This window comes from Oxyura jamaicensis, chromosome Z (genome assembly GCF_011077185.1).
Source record: "Oxyura jamaicensis isolate SHBP4307 breed ruddy duck chromosome Z, BPBGC_Ojam_1.0, whole genome shotgun sequence".
Lineage (NCBI taxonomy): Eukaryota > Metazoa > Chordata > Aves > Anseriformes > Anatidae > Oxyura > Oxyura jamaicensis.
Genome location: NC_048926.1, coordinates 4802661 through 4812830, shown reverse-complemented (window position 1 = coordinate 4812830; position 10170 = coordinate 4802661). Strand labels below are relative to the sequence as shown.

Genomic DNA, 10170 nt, shown 5'->3' with positions numbered 1-10170 from the left:
ACCACAAAAAAAAAAAAAAAAAAAAAAAAAAAAAAAAAAAAAAAGCTGACAAAGTCTAACTTCTGTTTGTTCAACTATGAATCATGCTTTGAATTGTTATACTGGTCACTATTACATCTTATGTATGTATTTTTTATCCCTTGTGGGAAGTCAAAATAAAGATATTTTTAAAAGTTGGGTTGTATATAAGGAGGGTGTAGGTGGAGATTTTTTCTGAGGATGAGTTACATACTAGCTCTCAGGCTTCAACATTTATCTGAAGCCAATTCAGATTCACTCTTGAAAGTCTGTAACATTTGTTTGTTTTTCCAAGTTGCATACTACAGTTTGTCTCTATCAGAGGACTATTATTTTAGGGAATGGTAATCTGAGCACATCAACAAATCTGAATACTACTGTAGCATTTAAAGACAAAATAAACAAATCCAAGTGAGAATGCTTGAGAGAAAGCTAGCAGACTGAGTGGTAGAAAGTGAGAGGATGAACTGCAAAGAGCCAGAGCCAAACACTGGCAAGAGGGAAGAATCATTATGACATTCAAGGGAGAATAGGTAGAAAGAAGTGAAAAGCAAGATTGGACATGGGAATGGCATTTGGTAAAGATGACAGAAAGAATGCAAACAGATTTTATCAGAACTCTCTTGTCTCAACATCTTGGTCTCCCTATACTCCAGGGAATATACTCTATATTGCAAACTCAGCTGCTGAGCTTGATCTGTTGGCCATAAACTATAGAACCATAACTTGGGCTGGAAGGGATTTTATAGACCATGTAGTTCCAACCTCCCTGCCATGGGCGAAGTTACCTCCCAGTAGATCACATTGCCCAGAGCCTTGTTCAACCTGGTCTTGAACTCCTCCAGCTACGAGACATCCACAGCTTCTCTGGGCAGATGGGAAACATCTAGAATAGAAGCACAGAAGAACAGAAAGACCCTAGCTGCTAAGGTTTAAACTGCAAACACATGAGATGTTTTATAGTGAACCATGATAGCCCCCTCTTGTTAAAACTTTTCCCCCTGTCAGAGCAACTTCATTCTCTCTCATGAATCATCTCTTCTTTCTCTTCCATAAACCACCATGACTCAAGGGGATGGAAATTAAGGTTCACAAGAAGTGTGAGAGGTGAAAACATAACAGCAACAAGATGGAGACAGCATGCCTAAAGGATGGTATGATCAAGAAGGTCTGGCTAGAACAAGGTACTGCAGCTCAGCTGTGCAATCATGAAAGCAATGCAAAGTTTTGCAGAGGTCCATACAGAAAATCAAGCCTTGTAACAGAGAACCCATACAACCTGCTAAAGCAAGTGGTAAATGAGTTCAACAACCCAGGTCTCAAACAGCCCATTAAAAAACACGTTTTTTTTTAATGGATTCTAAAATGGCAAGGGGTTAACAAAATGAAAGTGGGAGAATGATGAAATAAGAAGCTAATATTCACAGAAAACAATGAAGGAGAGTGGAGAAAGAGTCAAACATATTTTGTTTCTTATGCTGAAACATTGTCCTTGAATATCCACATGCATGGTCTGAATAGCTACATATTCCAGGAATTTTAAAATGTAATCATAATCCCCAGTCTACTATAGCAAAAGGTGGTTAATAAGCACCTTGCTGGTGTAAATTGGGGTATGGTTTTGTGATGTAGTTGTTGTTATAGCAACTTCATATTTGTGTACTACTTCCATTTAACAAACATGAGATAAATTATCCTTCTTTCAAGATAAGGAGGAGACAATTACAAGAGCTTTTAGAGATGAAATGATTTAGAGATGAAGTTCTGGGTTTAAATGCTATCTAAAGTGTTGAAATTTTAGATCTGTATTTTTTCATGATTTGAACATGTTCCCTGACTAAAATTATACAGAAATGACAAAAACACTTGCAAACTATACAGCATCCCTTTCCTAGGTCTGATAACATCAAGATGTCTATCATTAACTGCTTGGTTACCCCTAAAAAAATAAAAAAAAATAAAAAAATAAATCTCTTCAGTGACAAAGATAACACAGACCAACGATGAAAGGAAAAATTAGTGACCTCAAATTGTTCACAAAAATGTCTTTCCCAGGTAAGCACTTACACTTGTAAATTTAGCAAAAGTAAATAGAAGTCAGAATATTCCAACAAAAACTTTGTGATTATTATATTATTTACCACGGAATATAATAAATACACACACAGACATAATCATGAAGAGCCCATATATATATATATATAAGAAAAAAAAAAAAAAAAGTATAAATTGAAGAGATAAATTATAGAGGAAATTATAGAGGTAGTTAGTTGGAAAGAGTTATTTATTTATTTATTTAACTGGTCCAAAATATAGAGTTTGATATCAAGTAAAGATAACACTGCTTACAGAACCATCCTGATTCAGTGATGGTGGGGGATAGCAATCAGACACAAAATCAAAATACAAAAAAAATATAAATACTTAAAAAAAAAAAAAGTATATTTAGTATTATCACTGCAAAGAATGAGATGCCTGTATTACATGAGGACAATTAATAGCTTTATGATCTAGCTGAAAGAAAAGCATTTGAACTCTGAGTACCAAGATAACCTGCATTCAGAAATATGTGAGTATGTGACTGGGAAATAACTAATCACTCTTAAGAAAACTTTATATTCTAGGAAAACCTAGAGTTCTGAAAGAGTGTAGTACTGATATTCACAGAGGATAAGCTGAATGGTCCTAATGATTATAGGCCAGTTACTCAGACATCACGCTCAGACAATATAATAGAAAAGTCAATATGATTTTTCATTAATAGAGCATCAGAAAGAGGGAACTGTAATTCATGCCAGTCAATGTGTTTTTATGGAAAATGGGTTTTGTCAAACAGTTTAGATTTCATTATTTGATAAGATTACAAATTTGCTTGATAAAAGTAGCTGTGTATATGTAATATAAGTAGATTTTAGCATGGCGTTTGACTTGTATCAGATGAGGAGGCAATTTTTTTTATTATTATTTTTTAATTACAAATATCTATAGGTCACATGTTAAGTGGGTTTTGAATTTTTTAATCAAAAATTTGTAAGTGTCTGTTAATGGAAAATCATCAGTGGATGTGCCAACATTCAATACACTTATTTCATTGCTTGAAATGAAACTGTTGTAGAAAAATTTCTCAGTAAAGACGGGGTCATGCATAAGGTGCATGCTAGCCAGCAGAATAATCTGAGTTGGTTACTTAGTGAGGTGTATTTGAGTTAGACACTGCCAGGAACAGACAAAAACAGACTTCTGTTTCTAGAAGCCAAACATGCAAAGTAAGAAACTCGGGAGTTCCACCTGCCAGCTTGTGACAAAAATTTGTTAACAACAAAGAGGATTAATAAACAGCTAATTATGTTACTTCAACTTCTGGCATTATTGAAACAAGCAATGGGATATTGCATGGAGTTCTAGAGTTTATACCTTACAAAGGAAATTGTAAAGTAATTATGATTTTTTTTTTTTTTTTTTTTAAAGGAGCAAAATGCTTTGAGAAATATGCCTCATAATGAAGAACTTAAGAGTTTAGATGATCTAGATTACCAAAATAAGATTGATAATGGTGATATATACTAAAGTATATATCTGTCAAGAGAAGTGAACACATAGCAAGAAGCTTTTGCTTAGACAGAGCCACAGCAAGAGATACTGGCTGTTGGATGAAAGAGGGGCATTTCACTTTAAAAATTGGGATTAATTTCCATCATGAATGATAATGATGATCAATGGTTGTCAGTGATCAGTGATGAAAAATGATGTGATCAACACAGAATGAATAGATCAGAGTGATACAGAAAGTAAGATGAAATGATCTATACTTAGGCATTGAGAGACTGGGTTTAATTGCAGTAGAATTTGTCACAGCATTTTGTTACTTTAACATCACAGAAATAGCATGCTATAAGAATTCAGCGTACAACTTAAAATCAGCATGCCTCTAGCAGCTGCATTTTATTTGCAAGGATTACTCTTTTCTGAAACAAGAAATTATACTTTCTATAATACTTTGTATATGGCTGTTTGTATCTAGTTAAATCACAGCCATTAATCCCTTTGTAAGATTTATCAAATATGACATAAAAGGAAAAATGTAGAATCAAAGGTTAATTTAAAGTTACAGAGATTTTTTATGGTGATTTAACATTAATGATGACAGTTTATGAACCATGTTTAATTAAATGAATGTTGGAGATAAAAATCACCCTTGTATTTAGCTTTACTTTAGATTATAGACTCTAAAATTCAAAAGAGGTTATGAATAAACTATATTATGGCCTCTAGTAAAGGCTGTATTTTACTAACATTGAGGTATATTTTTTATATTCTATCAGCAGATTAAATATGATCTCCAGATAGCTTAAAAATAGCATTGCTTCACTGACATATTTTTCATTACAGGAACTACAACAAAGGACATCGGTTTCAGATCTGGTCCTTTTGTTTCTGTGTGGCGTTTGAAAATCAGGTAACTTCGCTGACCTGTGTCTCATGTTGCACACAAAGATGACACTCAGAGCATTGAAACAGCAAGGTACCTTATTTCCTTGAGAGAAAATGCTAAGACATGTTTGCAAGATCATAGCTCCTGCTGTTTTAGTAATGTCAGAATAGTTGCTTCCACTGAGGTGCATTTGGAAGCTGGATTCACAGAGGCAGTGATTTAAGTATTGCTTTTTAGTACTTAACATCTTCATAAAACTGCAGCATTCCAACATGACAATACAAAGCAAATAAACAAACAAAAACACATTGTGATATGGTGAAGAACATATACTTCAAAGTAGTAATTGACAACTATCATTATTATCATTATTATTATTATTAAGTTGAACTGAAAAGATTTTTTAAGGTTATGATTTCTCCATATTTTACTGGTTTTGCTAAGCAGGAAAAAAATGTCATTATGAGATTCATGCTGTGAATATACATCACTATCTTCTTTATCTTTTTTTTTTTTTTTTTTTTTTCATTTTGTGGTCATGCTGCCATATGCAAGTTCTTAACTCTGCAATAATTTTGGTGGTATTATACATATACATAACAATGGCATTTGTCTGTTACTACAGTCCTACAGTCTACTCTCAACAAATTTCATGTTGCAATCTTTCTGTTTCTTAACAATTCTGTTCAACGAGAGGCCCACCACAAACAGTCATCATATATAGAAAGATGTCTGGTTAATGATTGCTGGGCTGCTCTCTTCCCCAGACTCATATTTGTTCCTTATACAGACAGCCTATCTTGTACCTCTTTTGCAGCTGGGTACACATATATTTTCATGTGGTTATTTCAATTATCTTCTCTGACACCTGCCCTCCAGATCTCATTTAAAGCATGATATAGAATTTAGACAGAATTTGAAGTCCATAGAATACTTCAAATTGAATAATTGGAAAGGGGCATTGTAGTAAAAATCAGTAGGTAACATACAGTGAAATTACTGTTGCTGTTCGGAAAATAGTAACATAGAACTTTTAATCCAGATTGCTTGTACAAATTATTATTATTATTTTAAGTATGGATTATATTTTCATATAAAGAGAAAATTTTGTAGGATTCTATAATCTAGTGTGCTGCTGGTAGTTTACTGAAAAATTGTTACAGGTTAAGGTCACACAATTCTACCAACAGTATCATCATATACATTCTGGTTCTGAATGTTGGATAAAGAGAAGTTGGTGTTTTGGCAAGTAACAATTCTTAGTTTAATAAGAATTTATTTAACTTGCAGGCAGACCTTGGACACTTTGTTTGAAGGGTTTATTACAAGCTTGCCTTGTGATAAAACTGATATGACTGATACTCCCCTGTGCAATGGAGGCGTTGTGATATTACATGTATGCTTTGAGGCCTTAATGTGAAAAGTATCAAGTATAATTTGAGCAGCTGAGGGAAAAACAACAACAAAGAATACTACAGTACACAGATTAAAGCACAGAAATGATATGTGATCTAGTCACAGTGGAGTCTTTACATATTGTTTTATTTATTTAAATTCAGTTACTGATTTTTTTTTTATTATTATTTTTATTTTTATTTTTGAGCAACTGAGATTTTTCTCTCCATCTATACTGCTTTTCATTGTGTCTCTAAAGAGGGATTGATAAAGAATAAGTTTTTGTTGGTGTCATATTTACTGGTGCAAACATGTAACCTGGGAGACAATATAATACCTTCTGGAAATAAAGCTGCTAAAAAATGCAGGTGATTTGCAATTTCTCACAGTTGATTTTCAGCCTACTTACGTTGCAGTACACATGACATCATGGGAAGTTTCTCCTCCAGCAAGGCATACCCATGATCTCCATCTGCAAGAGAACATCCATCTGTCCTGTCAGACTGAAGTTGTCATTGCTCAACAGTGCCGAAAGGGGAACTGCAGCCAAGGCCAAAGACAGCAACCACCTTATGATTGCATACATGGCTCTTGATACCAGTCCTGTTAACTTTGGTTGGGGTCTTCCCAGTGAATAGACTGCATGATGTAAAGCTGAGGGGTGAATGCTTGTCAGAAACAGTAACTCTTAATGACACTCCAACCCAAAGGAGTCTACCATGCACTCTGCTGGCTCCAGGGCTGGATTTAGCCATATTTCACTTGTAAGGAGACCATACAAGATGCTGTTTTCCCCTTCAGTAACAGTTCTGTCTTTCAATTTCAAATGTACATAATTTGTGGAGTGATCAGCTTTCTAAATTGGTATAAATCAGAATATAAGAGAAATGAGAGAAAAATACTCAAGTACTCAGAATTTCACTATGTTGTATGGATGCAGAGAAAAAGAAACTTTCAGCAAGTCAACTCTAGCTCCTAGGTCAATCTCAGAGTTATAACTAGCCTACATATTTGTGTCCTGAAATACATGTTCTTATGAAACAAACAAACAAATCATCAGATAGATTCCTAGGATTGGAAGGGGGAGGGGGGGAAGAAGAGGGGGGTGGAGATGGGAATAAAGGAGGTTTCCATTCCTGACATGTAGGGTAGTTCAATCAGATTGAATCTTACATGAATAACTTCACTGAGACAAGTTCAAACAGCAATATAAATAAATGGGAAAGGTGGAACAGCGTGGATCAACTTTTAGACTGTCAGCCATAATGTTAATCAACTCAAGTCTGTAAATTTTGACCCACTGATAGCATGGCATATTGAAAATAAACTTTGGTACAAGTTACATTACTGTTACCTGTTCCAGTGTTGGTTACAATCTGTATAAGACTACATAAAGGCTTAAAACTTAAATATCAATTTTCAGTACAGCCTATTATGTTATTTATATTCTCAGATAAAGGTAGTAATTTAAGCTGTTGAGTGAAGAATTAATTGAAAATTAAAATTTATGAAGTTTCTGATGATATACTGTCTTGTTCCCATTCTTACTTATTTTTCTGCTATGGGTGCTTTATATATCCCTTTATGTAGTTAAATGTCCGCTCATTTTATTTTCTGTCTTTGAAATGATCTTTGTACTCTTTCTGAGTGACTACAGCTGAAGATAATCATTCAAGGGAGGGAATAAGTATTATTGCATTTACTTAGACAGTAGCCTCAGTGGATTGGAACAACCACAAATCAGTAAAGTGTTGATAAAAAAGTCTGGACAAAGTTCACAAAATATATATATGTGTGTTTTCTAGCATTGGCCATTTTTTGAAGAGAGAATAAAACTCAGAGTATGTGACTGTTCTTCTCATCACAGTAAAAGCCAAAGTAAATCGGTCCACTGTGGTAGTCACTGAAAGCAGTGGTGGGGACATACTTCTAGCACTGAAGTGCTCCCTCGAGAGACAGATCCCTCTGGGAAGACAGTATTGTTTTTGACTCTTCCTTCACACTATCTCCTCTCTGAGTTAAACTGAAAATTTCTCATTTCCAGTACCGTCAATCTGACACCTTTCATGAGTGTTAAGTTCACTTCTCTGTTATAAAAATATCACAGCAGTTTCAAAATATAATAAAATAGAAACATTTTCTGAAGTTGTGGTGTGCTTTAAAATCAGCTGGAGGGCTCCAGGCACTGTATCTCTACTCTACATATTGGGCTTATTAGTTGACTACTAAATGTGGTTAGTATATGATACAACTTCTGACAGAACTGGGACTTTTCAAAAATTATTTACCCATTCCCAAAATTGGTGGACCCTTATGAAAAGAAGTTTCCTTATATTCTGTGGAAGCAAGTGTGTGTGAGGGTAGTGTTAGTGTTAGAAGATTATTAATAATTCCTGGTCCTCTAAAAAGCCCTGGGTGCTTTATTCAGATAATGCTGGCAGATCACAAATCTCAAGAGATAGACATAAATCAGCTTGTTAAAAGAACCCATATCACTACAGGAGAAATATTGCAGCTTGCAACACATACTTCCACAAATCCATAAACAAAGCTCCTTTACACAGGAAATTTGCACCAGTGTAATCTAGCATCCGATTATAAACGAATATAGCTATATTGATCCAAACTCTTTCATTCACTTTGGCAGAACCAGTTCTTTATTTGTTTCTCTGTTCCAATTAGAAACAGATTAACAAAATTAATCACTTCTAAATCAAATGACAAGACTGAACACAGGTTGATGTCAATTTAACAGTATTAATTTAAAAAATAAATTAAGCAATGTGATTTTTTACATGTATCTCATATTCCCTAGCTCTACTGAGATTACATCCTCCTCCTCCTCTCTTCCTTTATTTATAAGGTGAAATTCTTAAAAAAAAAAAAAAAAAAAAAAAAAAATGTTTAATAACCTTGATATTTCCACATACAGCACTGAAATAAAAATAAAAAATAAAAAGAGAGAGACAGAAATGAACAGAAAGGAATGTTTTATATAGAATTATATTTTTATTTCAATAACTACTTCTTGGAAACATTTATATTTAGTTTGTAAATGCAAAAACATTTATCTTGTATTTCTTAGTGAGTAAGTAATAGTTATTGTACTGTACACATGCCTTTGTCCTAAAGGTGTTTGGTGAAGTATACCACAAGGAGATAGATGACTGAGTCAAAAACTAAAAATTGTATTCCTATATATTTATTTTTGTGTTTAACCATACATTCAGGCTCTCTAAATGGAGAAAGATGCTTCTGCTAGATCAAACCTGATGTTTGTCTAAACTGCTAACTTCTGAAGGATCCATGCAATCTGGTTAAATTTCTATATGTACTTCTGAACTATATAACTCATTGCTTGACAGCATTGTGAAATCTCTGAAATGTAGACCTTGTAGATGTTAATTTTCTGTATATATTTTGTAATGTCATTTGATATTCTACCCAGTATTGCATCATCAATTTACACAATGACCATATATAATTTCAGGTTTTTGTTTTGTTTTGTTTTGTTTTCACTGTATGATGTGGCCCATCATTTTATTTTATTTTATTTTATTTTTTCCTTAAAAATAAGAAAAATAACTTCATATTGAAACAGATGGTTTCACTGAACTCTGTACTGTGAGGATCAGAGTTTTTGTAGGCTGTTTAGTATTATTATTATTAATATAATTTACTATTATTATTATTATCTTCATCAGTTATAACTGAGGCAGAACCCAGTAAGCAAATTATTCTTTCCATTCTACATTATCTTGTCCAGTTGTGTGTGCTGCATCAGTGACTACAATCATAATATTTGGATTTTGTCTTTATTAACTTCACAGGAACTTGATTTTGTGGAGAAGAAATAATAAGATTCCTTTCTCTTAACTGTTTATTACTTATTAGTGTATTTCAGTGATTTAACCACTAACAGGAAGTATCAGGTTGCCTGTAAAGGTACTCATTTCACCATAAACAAATGTCTGATTTTCTTAAGATGAGACTTTCTGATAGCAATGACATAACAGTCTCTGGTACACATAGAAGAAAATGAACATTGCATTAGTATTTTTTGACTAGATAATTACTGACTGTTAAGTTATATTTTGGGGTAATCTTGCATCCAGAGCTAAAAAGGGTGACCACAATGCAGTGATGCATATTGCTTAGTTATTATTTTTATCATTTAAGATATACCAAGTAGTTTCACTGGGTCATGCTTTGTTATTTTTAATATGTCTATCTAAACAGACATGGGAAATGTCTTAAATGGTTGTTGCACACAAATCCAAAGAGTAGTAGCAGTTAATGACTCTGAAGTTTTGTAATTGATACTG

General features: G+C 33.5%; 1 long non-coding RNA gene across 1 annotated transcript in view; it reads right to left on the bottom strand.

Moving 5' to 3' along the window:
• LOC118156549 overlaps window positions 1-9536 on the bottom strand; it is a 15756-nt gene extending 6220 nt beyond the window's left edge. The window contains exon 1 of the long non-coding RNA XR_004746313.1: window positions 9526-9536. This is a non-coding gene — a long non-coding RNA (uncharacterized LOC118156549). The remainder of the gene's footprint in view (window positions 1-9525) is intronic.
• Window positions 9537-10170: the final 634 nt, after the last annotated feature.